Genomic DNA, 14,334 nt, shown 5'->3' with positions numbered 1-14,334 from the left:
TGCAGGAATTGCACTGCTTCCAGCTGATAGAAAGAAACAGAGAAACACCACACTAAAACATCCCCCGGCATAACAGGGACTGGGCTCAAACCTGGATCTCCTGGAGGGCAAAATAGCCATCCTAACTGAGGAGCCATCTTGCTGGGCCACTAGCTTGCTTTCTGGCATTTCAAACGTTGTGGATATCTTTTCATGCAGATTTCTACCAACGTGCACATGTGGCATTTCACTCACTCACTACACTTGGCCTAGCTGAGCTTCCATTGAACAGGCCATAGAGTCTATTAGCAATTAAAATAGTAAATGACGTATTGGGTTTTCTTGTTGTTGCTTTTTTTTTTTTTTTTAATTTTAATGATTATATATATATAGAGAGAGAGAGAGATGCAGAGGGAGACCAGAGTAGTACTCAGCTCTGGTTTGTTGTGGTGCTGGGGATTAAACCTGGGACCAAGGAACCTCAGGCATGAGGGGTTTTGTTGTTATTTGCTTCCAGAGTATTGCTGGGGTTCAGTGCCTGGGCCTCCTGGCGACCTTTTTTTTTTTCTTTCTTTCTGTTGTTGCTGCTGCTGATGTCTTTGTTGGATAGGACAGAGAGAAATTGGGAAAGGGGAAGACATAGAGGGAGATAGACACCTGCACCTGCAGGCCTGCTTCACCATAACCATTATGCTATCTCCCCAGCTCTGAGTTTGTTTGTTTGCTTATGAAATAAGTTAAATAAAAAAAAAATCACATACTATGAACTGGTAAAAGTGGGAAAGAAATTTTTTTCTACAAATAAACTTAGGCATAACCTAGGTCTGGCATTTTACTCAGGAAAATTACAGACTAGAGCATTTAAAGTCTTCACAGAACTGAAGTTCCATGGCTTGGCATCATCATCATCTCTTCACGGAAGTATTGAGATCAGCCACTGGGTTCATTTTCTTGCCCTATAAACCCACTCCTGGTTTTTGTTGTTTTTTTTTTTCCTTTTTGTTGCTCTTGTTATTGATGTCATTGTTGTTGGATAGGACAGAGGGAAATGGAGAGAGGAGAGGAAGACAGAGAGGGGGAGAGAAAGATAGACATCTACAGACCTGCTTCACTGCCACCCCCCCACACCTCCACCCCCCGCGGTGAGGAGCCAGGGGCTCAAACCGGGACCCTTATGCCGGTTGGTCCTTGTGCTTCGCACCATGTGCACTTAAGCCACTGTGCTACTGCCCGACCCCTCAGACTCGTGGTTCTTTTAATTCTTCCAAGAAGTGGGGACCCAAATGCTGCCTCTTCTGGACTCTGTGGGAAGCCTACAGCCACTGATGTCTCTTCATTTCATGTAGGCCAGGGGCTGAGGGAGTGTTCTCCTAGCTGGGTACACTGGCTTAAGACTAAGAATTTACATGCTCTAGCAAATTACCACCAGTCTGATTTTTTCTTTCCCTGAAGGAAAGCTCACATATGTATTCTCACGGAGGAAAAGATATATAACTAGCTTCTAAATTCTCAGGTCTCTGAAAATGTCCCAGGTGACCCCAGTAACCAAAAGTTAGATGAATGTTTCCAGAACTTGGTGATAAGTGTCTCTTGATGCCAGATAGGTTATGAAGTAAATTTAAAAAATTTTTTTTTAATTTATTTATTTTCCCTTTTGTTGCCCTTATTTTTCATTGTTGTTGTAGTGATTGTTGTTATTGATGTCGTTGTTGTACAGGACAGAGAGAAATGGAGAGAGGAGGGGAAGACGGGGAGAGAAAGATACATACCTGTAGACCTGCTTCACCGCCTGTGAGGCGACTCCCTTACAGGTGGGGAGCTAGGGGCTCGAACCCGGATCCTCACGCTGGTCCATGTGTTTTGCATCACGTGCGTTTAACCCACTGCGCTACTGCCCAACTCCCTATGAAGTAAAATTTTTTAAAAGTCTCTTGTTAGTTTTCAGAACAAGATAAGCACTCATTCAACAAATACTTTTCTTTAAAAATAAAAGGTCCCAGGCAGTTGTACACCTGGTTAAGCACACACATTACAATACACGCGGATCCGAGTTCAGGCCCCTGGTCCTCACCTGCAGGAGGGAAGCTTCACAAGTAGTGAAGCAGGGCTGCAGGTAGGTGTCTCTCTGTCTCTCTCCTTTGACCACTCCCCCTCTCAATTTCTGTTTATCGAATGATAAATAAATGAAAATGTTTTTTTTATATATATTTTTATTGTAGACTTGGGAGACATTAGTGAGGCACATGTAAAAAGCCTTCTCTTGTCAGGGTTACATTTTAGAGTAGATACAGACAAAAAGAAGGAAATTCCAGCGTGTTGGGTAAGTCCGAGGGTGGAGAAATGGCATTCTTTCACTTAGTCTCTTCCTCATTTGATTAGAGGAGTATTTATTTAGTGCCTGTTAACATAGATAGTGATCTCTCCACCTTGGAGATGTCTAGAAAGATTAAGACCCCACCCTTGAGGAATGTTTAGCCTTGAGGAAGATAGGGGAATTAGTCATAACTTTGGTGACCTTTCAAAGTCCTATGGACCACTGGTCCTTTGGGTGAAGTGACTTTTCTCCATGTTAGGCACTTAGCACATAGCAGTTGCTTAATATTAGTTTAGTCCAGCTAACTTGACTGCTCTAGCATGTTCCCCAAGGGGAGTAGGTTAGGTCTGAGGTGATCCAATCTAAAGGCATGATTCATACTTGATACAGACCTTGCTGTCATCCTGGTAGGTAGGATCTGTAATTAAGAGCTAGAGCAGGGACCCCTTAATGTGCATTTACTCTAATTTCACAGCTATTACAAGACAGTGGTAGTTTTCCATGATTAATTTTAAAAACTTATACAGTGATACGTATAGTTACAATCATAAACATACAAGATTGATATTTAAAGCTTTTAGATTGGCATTTTCTGGACAACACAGGGCTTGATTTTTATTTTATTTTTATTGGATAGAACAGAAGAATTGAGAGGGGAGAGGAAGGGAGACACATGCAGACCTGCTTCACCGCTTGTGAAGCGACGCCCCTGCAGGTGGGGAGCCAGGGGCTCAAACCAGGATCCTTATGTGGTCCTTGTGCTTTGCACCCCTTCATTTAACCCGCTGCGCTACTGCCCAACTCCCAGGGCTTGATTTTAAGATACAAATTTTGGGGGCCAGGTGGTGGAGCACCTGGTTGAGTGTGCACATTGCAGTGTGCAGGGACCCGGGTTCAAGTCCCTGGTCCCCCCCCCCCCCCAGGGGGAAAGCTTTGCAAGTGGTGTTGTAGGTGTCTCTCTGCCTCTGTCCTTCCCTGTCACCCTGTTCTTTCTTGATTTCTGGCTGTTTCTATCAAAACAAAATAAAGATAATAAAAAAAATTTAATAAGATACAAGTTTTTTAAGTGATTTAGTAATTGACAAGATTGTGGGATAAGAAGGGTACAGTTCCCACCACCAGAGTTCTATATCTCTTCCCCTCCATTGGAAGCTTCCCTGTTCTTTTTTTTTAAAAAAAAGATTTTATTGATTCATGAGAAATGATAGGAGAGGGAAAGAACCAGACATCACTCTGGTACCTGTGCTGCTGGGAATTGAACTCAGGACCTCATGCTTGAGAGTCCAATGCCTTATCTACTGCGCCACCTCCTGGACCACAGCTTTTTTCTTTTTTTCTTTTTTCTTTTTTTTCATACCAGAACACTGCTCAGCTCTGGCTTATGGTGCTGCAGGGGATGAATATGGGACTTTGGAGCCTTAGGCTCCAAAAGAGTCTATTTGCATAACCTTTATGCTGTCTACCCCTGCCAGGACCAAATATCTTTATTGGGTGCAGAAGGTGAGAGGTCCTGGCTTCTCCGTTGGACATGAGCATTGGCATGTGGATCCATACTCTCAGCCTATTTCTATCTTTTCCTAGTGGGGCAGGGCTCTGGGACGGTGAGGTTCCAGGACACATTGGTGAGGTCCTCTACCCAGGGGAGTCAGGTTGGCATCATGGTAGCATCTGCAAGTTGCTGGCTGAAAAGCATTAAAATAGAAAGCAGAACAAATTGTTTAATAATCAGAAACCTGGGAGTCCAGCAGTAGCGCAGTGGGTTAAGCGCACGTGACGCAAAGCACAAGGACTGATCTAAGGATCCCGGTTCGAGCCCCCGGCTCGGAGTCACTTCACAGGCGGTGAAGCAGGTCTGCAGGTGTCTGTCTTTCCTCCTCTCTGTCTTCCCCTCCTCTCTCCATTACTCTCTGTCCTATTGCACAACAACGACATCAATAATAACTACAACAATAAAACAATAAGGGCAACAAAAGGGAATAAATAATAAAAGTAAATACTTTAAAAAATAATAATAATCAGAAACCTAAAGGTAAAAATATAACAGATGAGGTCTAGGGTCTATTTTAAAAGGTCTGTTCTAGGTATATTCCAAGTGGCCCATGACTTTACTAATTTTTGCCTGAGCCCAATATCTAACACACAGGTGGGCTAAAGGTATTGTCTAGTGAGATGGTGTCAGAGTTGGAAATAGGACTAGAAAGTTGGATCAGGGCAGAGAATAGCTCCCAAATATAGGAAGAGTATATATATACTGTTAACTGTAAATCGAATCAATCTGACCTGGAGCCCATGTCTGTTCATGTTCAGCACAGGAGTCTGCCTCCCTATAGGTCTGAGCTCACATCCCATGGTCACAGCTAGGAACATTCTAGGCTGCACTCAATTCAGGACCCGTCTTCCTCAAGTGGCAGAGTATGTTGACCCAGCCTCCCTTCGGAGAGTGGGGCAGTCCCTACCACTGTTGTTCCACATTGAGGGCAAGGTCCTTTAGAGACTTGAGGGTCCACGATGCTGGAGGGGGTCCACGATGCTGGAGATGACCAGTGAAGGTGGAGAGAGGGATATGTCAAAGGTCTAGGCCCATCATATCTATGTGGGAATCCCAGGATTCCCTGACTGGGGCCCCAGATGATGGGGTGGCCTGGTAGTGGCCAAAAAGGCCATCATTAAAGTGTGCCAATCTCTTGCACTTATCCAGCTTTTTTAGCCCTCACTTTATCTTACAGGGTTAGACTTAAAGGGTTTTTGTTTTGTTTTTATTTATTTCTTTTTTTTTTTTTTTTTTTTTTTAAATATTTATTTTATTTATTTATTCCCTTTTGTTGCCCTTGTTGTTTTATTGTTGTAGTTATTATTGTTGTTGTCGTTGTTGGATAGGACAGAGAGAAATGGAGAGAGGAGGGGAAGACAGAGAGGAGGAGAGAAAGACACCTGCAGACCTGCTTCACCGCCTGTGAAGCGACTCCCCTGCAGGTGGGTATTTATTTCTTTATTCCCTTTTGTTGCCCTTGTTTTATTGTTGTAGTTATTATTGTTGTCGTTGTTGTTGGATAGGACAGAGAAATGGAGAGAGGAGGGGGAAGACAGAGAGAAGGAGAGAAAAATAGACATCTGCAGACCTGCTTCACCGCTTGTGAAGTGACTCCCCTGCAGGTGGGGAGCCAGGGCTCGAACCGGGACCCTTACGCCAGTCCTTGTGCTTTGCGTCACCTGCGCTTAATCTGCTGCACTACAGCCTGACTCCCACTTTGTTTGTTTTTATACTCAGTCCTGTGAAAGGTTAAAATACTTAGTGGGAATTTAGAGACATTACTCAGTGGGAGAGCATATTCCTCCCCTGCTTTAATCACCCCAGCTTCTGCATTAAACAACAAAAACTTAGACTACTCTAAAAAAAAGAAAGGAAAAAAAAAACTTGTACTACTCAGCTGTTAAGAATGATGAATTTGGGGGTCGGGCGGTGGCGCAGTGGGTTAAGCGCATGTGGCGCAAAGTGCAGGAACCGGCGTGAGGATCCCGGTTCGAGCCCCCGGCTCCCCACCTGCAGGGAGGGAGTCGCTTCACAAGCGGTGAAGCAGGTCTGCAGGTGTCTATCTTTCTCTCCCCTTCTCTGTCTTCCCCTCCTCTCTCCATTTCTCTCTGTCCTATCCAACAACGAATTGCGTCAACAAGGGCAATAATAATAACCACAATGAAGCTACAACAAGGGCAACAAAAGGGGGAAAAAAATGGCCTCCAGGAGCGGTGGATTCATGGTGCAGGCACCGAGCCCAGCAATAACCCTGGAGGAGGAAAAAAAAAGTATGATGAATTTGGGAGTCAAGCAGTAGCACAGCAAGTTAAGCCCAGGTTCAAGCTGCAGGTGTCTGTCTCCTCTGTCTCCCCTTTATATCTTCATTTCTGACTACCCAGTAAATAAAGATAATTTTAAAAAACCAGTTAAAAATAAATGACGAATTCACCTTCTTCACTTCAACATAGATGGAGCTTGAAGAAATCCTGTGAAGTGAGATAAGCCAGCAAGAAAAGGATGAATATGGACCAAAGTTGAGAAATAAAAGGGCAGGGATAGGGAGTCAGGCGGTAGCGTAGCAGGTGAAGCAGGTCTGCGAGTGTCTGTCTGTCCTCCTCTCTGCCCCTCCTCTCTCCATTTCTCTCTGTCCTACCCAACAATGACAACATCAGTAACTACAACAATAAAACAACAAGGGCAACAAAAGGGAATAAATAATTTAAGAAAAAAAAAAAAAGGGGGGGGGGCAGGGATAGATCGCATAATGGTTATGCAAAGAGACTCATACCTAAGGCTCCAAAGTCCCAAATTCAATCCCCTGTACTACCATAAGCCAGAGCTGAGCAGTGCTGCTCTGGTAAAAAAAAAAAAAAAAAAAAAAAAGCAAGGAAAGAAGAAAGAAACATAAGAGAAGAGGAAACACAAAGCAGAACTTGGACTGGATTTGGTGTATTGCACCAAAGTAAAGGACTCTGGGGTGCAGGTGGCTCTCTGGTCCTGGTGCATGATGGTGGAGGGGGGCCTAGTGAAAGTGTTGTGTTGAGTGCAGTTGTGAAATTTCACACATATGTCAAAACCTACACTTAGTGTAAACCTTTAATTCACTCACTCCCTATGAAAATACTAAATAACTTGTGCCAAGCAATGGTACACTCAGTTGAACCCACACATTGCCATGCGAGGTTCTGGGTTCAAGCCCCCGGTCCCCACCTGCAGGGTGTAAACTTTGCAAGAGGGAAAGCAGTACTGTGGGCATCTCAGCCTCTCTCCCCTTTCTTGTTGCCCCTCCCTCTCAATTTCTCTTTGTCTCTATTCAATATATAATAAATAAATAAATAAATAAATAAATAAGTAAATAAACCAGGCAGTGGTACATCTGGTTCAGCACAAATTACCCATGTTCAAAGACCCAGATTCAACTTCCCCATCCCATCCTGCAAGGGGAGAAAATTCACAAGTAGTAAAGTAAGTGCTGCAGGTGGCTGTCTTTTTTTTTTTTTTTTAAGAATTTATTTATTCATTCATGAGCAAGATAGGAAGAGAGAAAGAACCAGCCATCACTCTGGTACATGTGCTGCCGGGAATCGAACTCAGGACCTCATGCTTGAGAGTCTAGTGCCTTAGCCATTGCGCCACCTCCCGAACCACAGTGGCGGCTGTCTTTCATCCTCTATTTCCCCCTCCTCCTCACTCAGTGTCTCTCTCTGGGATGTTCTCTTTCTTCTTCTCTCTCATTAGTAAATAAAACTTTTCAAATACAAGGGCTGGGGGAGACATCATAATAGTTTTGCAAAGGACTTTCATGCTTGGGGCTCGGAAGACCCAGGTTCAGTCTCCAGCACCACCATCAGCTAGAACTGAGCAGTGCTTGGTATCTCCATCTTCTCTACCTCTCTCACTAAAACAAAATAGTTTTTTGGGGTTTTTTTTTGCCATTCGTACTAATGTCATACTTGTAACACCACAAATTGCAACATGTGAACCGCATTAAAAAATGCCATCGGAGGGCCAGGTGGTGGCGCAGCGGGTTAAGCGCACATGGCCGGAAGCACAAGGACCAGCCTAAGAATGCTGCTTCCGGCCCCTGGATTCCCACCTGTAGGGCGGTTGCCTCAAAGGTGATGAAGCAGGACTGCAACCTATTCACACACTTCTTCTAGCGTTTGCCCTTCTTCCGTAGCCAGTCAACAGCATCAGGTTGAGCCTGATGTAAAGTTTCGAGACCTCCTTTGAATCTGGAGAGGAGGCAGTCGTTGACTATGTGGGTCATAGTCTGTCTGGAGCTGCAGGGGCAGTTCGGATCTGATGAGAATAAAAGGAACTATAACCTCTGTAAAAAAAAAAAAAAAAAAAAAAAAAGCTCAGGAAGTGGTGCTGTGCCCAGAGCTCTGGACTTAAAAGCATATGTTCCTGCTTGAGTTTGATTCCTGGCCTTGTATATACCAGAGTGGTGTAGAGATGGAAAAAAAAAAACAACAACACTTTAAGTCAGAGAAATGCAAATAAAGACAACAATGAGATACCATCTCACCCCGGTGAGAATGTCACACATCAGAAACAACAAATGGGGAGGTTGTGGGGACCAAAGAACCAGCCTGCACTGCTGGTGGGGATGTAAATTGGTCCAACCCCTGTGAAGAACTGTCTGGAGAACTCTCAGAAGGCTAGAGGTGGACCTACCCTACGACCCTGCAATTCCTCTCTCCTGGGGATATATCCTAAGGAACCAAACACAACCATCCAGAAAGATCTGTGTATACCTATGTTGATAGCAGCACAATTTGTAATAGACCAAACTTGGAAGCAACCCATGTGTCCAACAACAGATGAGTGGCTGAGACAGCTGTGGTCTATATACAATGGAGTACTACACAGCTGTTAAGAATGATGCAGTTGGTTGGTTGGTCAGTAGTGCAGCGGTTTTAAGTGCATATGGCACAAAGTGCTAGGGCCGGTGTAAGGATCCAGGTTCAAGCTGCCAGCTCCCCACCTGCAGGGGGTCGCTTTGCAAGCAATGAAGCAGGTCTGCAGGTGTCTATCTTTCTCTCCCCCTCTCTGTCTTCCCCTCCTCTCTCCATTTTCTCTCTGTCCTATCCAACAACAGCTATGACAACAATAACTACAACAAAACAGAACAACAAGGGCAGCAAAATGGGGAAAATAGCCTCCAGGAGCAGTGGATTCATAGTGCAGGCACTGAGCCCCAGTGATAACCCTGGAAGAAAAAGAAGAAGAATGATGAAGTCACCTTTTTCCAGCTCAACCTGGATGGAGCTTGAAGGAATCACTTGAAATGAGATACGCTAGAAACTAGAAAGAAAAGCATAAATATAGTATCATCTCACTCATAGAAGTTAAAAAAAAAAATCAAAGCAGAAAAGGAACACAAAGCAGAACCTGGACTAGCGCGGGTGCATTGTACCAAAGTAAAGGACTCTGGGGGTTGAGGGGGTGACTTTCAGGTCCTGGAAGATGATAGTGGAGGACCACCTAGGCTGGGGGTAAGAGTGTTTTGCAGAAAACTGAGATGTTTTATCCAAATATCAACAACTGTATTTACTGTAAACCATGAATTTCCCCCAATAAAATAAAATACGAAGTTTTTATATTGACCTGTTTCTTACCTTTTGTTTTGTTTACTATGGCTCCTAGGGGACTCGGAAACTGGCTGTGGCTCACATGATTTCTGATGGGCACCCCTGACATGGAGGAAGCCCTGCTGACTGACAAGAACACACAAAATCAACTGAGAGTCTCAAATACCAAAAAGCTGCTCTCCACCAAAGGCTTAGCTGATAGAAGGGCACTATTTCGTCTTGGATTTATTTGATGAGTGTTTTGTTTTGTTTTACCAGAGTACTGCTCAGTTCTGACTTGTGGTAGAGGAGGTTTGAACCTGGGTCTTTGGAGCCTCAGGCACAAAAGCCTTTTGCAGATCCATTATGCTCTCACTCCCAGCCTGTTTTGTTACCTTGTGGCTTGTAATAGATGGGATAATATATATATATTTTTTTTTAAGTGGTTGAGTTTTTTTTTTTTTTTTTTTAAGGTATTATTTATTTATGAGAAAGACAGGAGGAGAGAGAAAGAACCAGACATCACTCTGGGACATGGGCTGCCGGGGATCAAACTCGGGACCTCATGCTTGAGAGTCCAAAGCTTTATCACTGCACCACCTCCCGGACCACAAGTTTGTTTCTTTTCAGGATTTTTTTTTCTTTTTTTCTTTCTTTCCTTTTGTTGCCCTTGTTGTTTTATTGTTGTAGATATTATCGATATTGTTGTTGGAAAGGGCAGAAAGAAATGGAGAGAGGAGGGGAAGACAGAGAGAGGGAGAGAAAGACAGACACCTGCAGACCTGCTTCACCGCTTGTGAAGCAACTCCCCTGCAGGTGGGGAGCCGGGGGCTCGAACCGGGATCCTTATGCTGGTCCTTGCACTTGGCACCACCTGTGCTTAACCCACTGTGCTACCACCCAACTCCCGATGGGATATTTTTTATTCTTTTTTTTTCCCCCTTTTGTCGCCCTTGCTGTTTTTTTTTAAATTATTGTTGATATTTATTTATTTGAAAGATAGGAGGAGAAAGAATCAGGTATTTTGGTACATGTGCTGCCGGGAATTGAAATTGAGACCTCATGCTTGAGAGTCCAGTGTTTTAGCCACTCTGCCATCTCCCAGACCACATGTAGTTATTATTATTGTTGTTGTGGATGTCATCATTGTTGGATAGGACAGGGAGAAATGGAGAGAGGAGGGGAAGAGAAAGACAGACCTACCTGCAGACCTGCTTCACCACCTGTGAAGTGACTCCCCTGCAGGTGGGGAGCCAGGGGCTTGAACCGGGATCCTTAGACCAGTCCTTGTGCACTTAACCTGCTGTGCTACTGCCGATTCCCTTTTTTTTTTTTTTTTTAATTTACTGGATAGTGACATAAATTGAGAATGGAGGGGGAGACGGTGCTAGAGAGACAGAGAAACACCTGCAGCCCTCCTTCACCACTCGTGAGGCTTTCCACCTGCAAGTGGGAACCGGGGCCTTGAACCTGAGTCCTTGTGCACTGTAATGTGTACGCCTGGCCCCTAGATGAGATTTTTATTTTCATGCCATTCTATTGGTGTAACCGTGTGAAAAGGGGCAGAATTTAAAGACTTTATTTTATTATCCCATTTGTGAAGATGTTGTGAAATTGTTAACAAAATAGCGATTAAAATACACAGTTGTCTAGTTGATCATTTTTATATATTTATTTTAATGAGAGGCTTTCAGAGAGAAAGATACACAGAGAGAGGTCAGAGTGCTATTCAGCTCTGGCTTATGAGGTACTGGGGATTAAACCTGGAACCTTAGAGCATCAGGTATAATACGAATTTTTTTTTTGGGGGGGGGGTCATTGCTCAGCTCTGAGGTATGGTGGTTGAGGGATTGAACTTGGTGCCTCGGAGCTCCAGGCATGAGAGTCTGTTTGCATAACCATTATGCTATCTCCCCAGCCCCTCCTAAGGAATCTTGAGTATCAAATAGATATGTACAAAAATTGAGTGGATTGTTAAGATTAAATTTGGTATCTGTGGATTATATGCAATTACTAGGGGTTCAGGTGGTGGCACACCTGGTAGAGTACACATTACCATGCTCAAGAAACCGGCACAAATCCTTGGTCCCCACCTGCAGGGGGGAAGCTTCATAAACAGTGGTGTAGTGCTACAGGCGTCCTTCCCCCACTCTCCCCTCCCTCCCTCTTTCCCTCTCTATATCCCCCCCTTCTTTCTCAATTACTCTGTCTCTCTAAAAAAAAAGAAAAAAAGAAAGAATGAAAGAAAAACTTAGAAATAAATCAAAAACACATCTAAAAGTAGCCACTTTGTGACAGCAATGCAATGTAGTCATACAGGAACTGAGTCCCAGTGATAATGGGGTAGGGGGAGTATGTTAAAAGAAAATATTTGTTCTCTCTCTCTCTCTCTTTCTATCTTTGTTTTTGGGTAGAGACAGAAAAATTGAACTGACATCTGTGTAAGAATAAGACAGTTGGCCTCTTGAACTCAAACTGCAATCCCGGGAGTCTCAAGAGGAAATGGTGACCCACTTACAATTGTTGCTGCAAGCTGCTAAAAGTTGTTAGTTGAAGGGTTGAATCAAGTTGTTTTCACAGTCATCATTTTCAAGCTCCTAGAATAAAAGTGGACTGATAATTAGCATGCATATCTATTACTCAGGAAATACAAACAGTTTTTAAAAAAAGAAATGGAAGAAGAAAAAAAGAAAAGAAAAGAAAGAAAGAAACGAATGTTTGGGAGTCTTAACTGCTATTACTAAGGAAACCAATTCCTTTACGTAGTATCTGGACTAAAAAACAAACAAACAAACAAAAAACCTCTAATAGTTGACATAGTAAAGATTGGGGGAATTTTTTTTTTTAAATAAAAAATGTTCCCCTTGCAACTACATTTGCTCTATAAATAACAGAAATTAACTGTGGAAAAAGGTAGGAAAATATGGGAGTCGGGCGGTAGCGCAGCAGTTAAACGCAGGTGGCACAAAGCACAAGACCGGCGAAAGGATCCCGGTTCAAGACCCCGGCTCCCCACCTATAGGGGAGTTGCTTCATAAGCAGTGAAGCAGGTCTGCAGGTATCTGTCTTTCTCTCCCCTTCTCTGTCTCCCCCTAAGGTTCTCTCCATTTTTCTATGTCCTATCCAACAACAAAGACATCAATAAAAACAACAATAATAACTACAACAATAAAACAACAAGAGCAGTGGATTCATATGGTGTAGGCACTGAGCTCAGCAATAACCCTGGAGGGGAAAAAAAAAACATATTGTTTGGCTTCGTATGTTAACTCTTTTCAGTCATCAGGTTCCAGATGTCATCAGGATGCCGGCCAGGCTTCCCTGGACTGAAGACCCCACCAATGTGTCCTGGAGGTGGCACCGTGGTTAAAGTACTGGCTTTCACGCATGAGGTCCCGAGTCTAGTACCTGGCAGCACACACATGCCAGAGGGATGCTGGGCACTGGGGCCTGGGAGGTGTAGGTACAGTGACTGCAGCACTGAACTTGGAAGCAAAAGGACCTGAGTTTGATTCCTGGCATCCCATGTGTTAAAGAGTTTGCTTTGCTTGTCTGCTTTCTTTCTTTGCTTTTTTTCAAGTTCTTATATTGCAGTTCTCCATATCCTGATAATTGTCTTTTACTTCTTTGCTTACTTTAATAAACATAATCACCTCCATTTCCACCATTTTTTGTCCCCACGAACAATATCTTTTTTTTTTTCCCCTCCAGGGTTATTGCTGGGCTCAGTGCCTGCACCATGAATCCACTGCTCCTGGAGGCCATTTTTCCCCCTTTTTGTTGCCCTTGTTGTTGTAGCCTCGTTGTGGTTATTATTATTGCCATTGTTGATGTTGTAGTTATTATTGTTGTGGTTGTTGTTGGATAGGACAGAGAAATGGAGAGTGGAGGGGAAGACAGAGAGGGGGGAGAGAAAGATAGACACCTGCAGACCTGCTTCACCGCCTGTGAAGCGACTCCCCTGCAGATGGGGAGCCGGGGGCTCGAACCGGGATCCTTACGCCGGTCCTTGCGCTTTGAGCCACATGCACTTAACCCACTGCACCACCACCCGACCCCAAATGTCATCTTTTTTAATTGTAAAGTAGTAAGTACTGCATTGTGGTCCGGGAGGTGGCACAGTGGGTAAAGCATTGGACTTCAAGAATGAGGTCCTGAGTTCAGTCCCTGGCAGCACATATACCAGAGGGATGTCTGCTTCTCTCTCACTCTCTCCTATCTTTTTCATAAAGAAATAAATACATAAGTAAATAAATAAAGCAACTTGTTAAAAAAGAGTAGCACTCCACTGAACATATGTCCCGTGACTTCTTATTTATTTATTTATTTATTTATTTATTTATTTATTTGTTTGTTTTGGATAGAGACAAAAATTGAGAGGGAAGGGGGAAGATAGAGAGGGAGAAAGAGAGACACCTGCAGAGCAAGGGTAGATAGTATAATGGTTATACAAAGAGACTCATGCCTGAGGCTTGAGAGTCCCAGGTCCAGTCTCCCCACCACGACCACATTAAGCCAGAGCTGGTTAGTGCTCTGGTTAAAAAAAGAGAGAGAGAGAGAGAGAGAACTGCAGCCCTGCTTTATCATTTGTGGAACATTTTTCCTACAGGTGGGATAAGGGGCTTGAACCTGGGTCCTTGTACATGGTAATGTGTGTACTCAACCAGATGCACCACCACTAGACCCCCTCCCCACATAGCTTCTTTATCCAGTCATTTGTTGGGCATATAGACTGTTCCTACTCCTTGGCTATTGTGAATAAGTCAGCTATACAAATACACTGCTGCTGCCCCCTTCCTTCCTTCCTTTTTTTTTTTTTTTTTGTCTCTTTTTCTTTCTCTCTCTCTCTCTCTCTCTCTCTCTCTCTTTTTCCTCTCTTTCATTCTTTTGAGAGGGGCCAGAGCTCTGCTCAGTTCTGGCTTATAGTGTTGTACAGTACTTTTAACTGGGGT

Source organism: Erinaceus europaeus, chromosome 2, assembly GCF_950295315.1.
Source record: "Erinaceus europaeus chromosome 2, mEriEur2.1, whole genome shotgun sequence".
Taxonomy (NCBI): Eukaryota; Metazoa; Chordata; class Mammalia; order Eulipotyphla; family Erinaceidae; genus Erinaceus; species Erinaceus europaeus.
The sequence above is the reverse complement of the archived record's forward strand: the minus strand, read 5'-3'. Positions refer to the sequence as shown.